Raw genomic sequence first — 1,739 nt, forward strand, 5'->3', positions numbered from 1 at the left:
CTAACCCTAACCCTAACCCTAACCCTAACCCTAACCCTAACCCTAACCCTAACCCTAACCCTAACCCTAACCCTAACCCTAACCCTAACCCTAACCCTAACCCTAACCCTAACCTAACCCTAACCCTAACCCTAACCCTAACCCTAACCCTAACCCTAACCCTAACCCTAACCCTAACCCTAACCCTAACCCTAACCCTAACCCTAACCCTAACCCTAACCCTAACCCTAACCCTAACCCTAACCCTAACCCTAACCCTAACCCTAACCCTAACCCTAACCCTAACCCTAACCCTAACCCTAACCCTAACCCTAACCCTAACCCTAACCCTAACCCTAACCCTAACCCTAACCCTAACCCTAACCCTAACCCTAACCCTAACCCTAACCCTAACCCTAACCCTAACCCTAACCCTAACCCTAACCCTAACCCTAACCCTAACCCTAACCCTAACCCTAACCCTAACCCTAACCCTAACCCTAACCCTAACCCTAACCCTAACCCTAACCCTAACCCTAACCCTAACCCTAACCCTAACCCTAACCCTAACCCTAACCCTAACCCTAACCCTAACCCTAACCCTAACCCTAACCCTAACCCTAACCCTAACCCTAACCCTAACCCTAACCCTAACCCTAACCCTAACCCTAACCCTAACCCTAACCCTAACCCTAACCCTAACCTAACCCTAACCCTAACCCTAACCCTAACCCTAACCCTAACCCTAACCCTAACCCTAACCCTAACCCTAACCCTAACCCTAACCCTAACCCTAACCCTAACCCTAACCCTAACCCTAACCCTAACCCTAACCCTAACCCTAACCCTAACCCTAACCCTAACCCTAACCCTAACCCTAACCCTAACCCTAACCCTAACCCTAACCCTAACCCTAACCCTAACCCTAACCCTAACCCTAACCCTAACCCTAACCCTAACCCTAACCCTAACCCTAACCCTAACCCTAACCCTAACCCTAACCCTAACCCTAACCCTAACCCTAACCCTAACCCTAACCCTAACCCTAACCCTAACCCTAACCCTAACCCTAACCCTAACCCTAACCCTAACCCTAACCCTAACCCTAACCCTAACCCTAACCCTAACCCTAACCTAACCCTAACCCTAACCCTAACCCTAACCCTAACCCTAACCCTAACCCTAACCCTAACCCTAACCCTAACCCTAACCCTAACCCTAACCCTAACCCTAACCCTAACCCTAACCCTAACCCTAACCCTAACCCTAACCCTAACCCTAACCCTAACCCTAACCCTAACCCTAACCCTAACCCTAACCCTAACCCTAACCCTAACCCTAACCCTAACCCTAACCCTAACCCTAACCTAACCCTAACCCTAACCCTAACCCTAACCCTAACCCTAACCCTAACCCTAACCCTAACCCTAACCCTAACCCTAACCCTAACCCTAACCCTAACCCTAACCCTAACCCTAACCCTAACCCTAACCCTAACCCTAACCCTAACCCTAACCCTAACCCTAACCCTAACCCTAACCCTAACCCTAACCCTAACCCTAACCCTAACCCTAACCCTAACCCTAACCCTAACCCTAACCCTAACCCTAACCCTAACCCTAACCCTAACCCTAACCCTAACCCTAACCCTAACCCTAACCCTAACCCTAACCCTAACCCTAACCCTAACCCTAACCCTAACCCTAACCCTAACCCTAACCCTAACCCTAACCCTAACCCTAACCCTAACCCTAACCCTA

This window comes from Lepus europaeus, chromosome 22 (genome assembly GCF_033115175.1).
Source record: "Lepus europaeus isolate LE1 chromosome 22, mLepTim1.pri, whole genome shotgun sequence".
In the NCBI taxonomy this organism is placed as follows: Eukaryota; Metazoa; Chordata; class Mammalia; order Lagomorpha; family Leporidae; genus Lepus; species Lepus europaeus.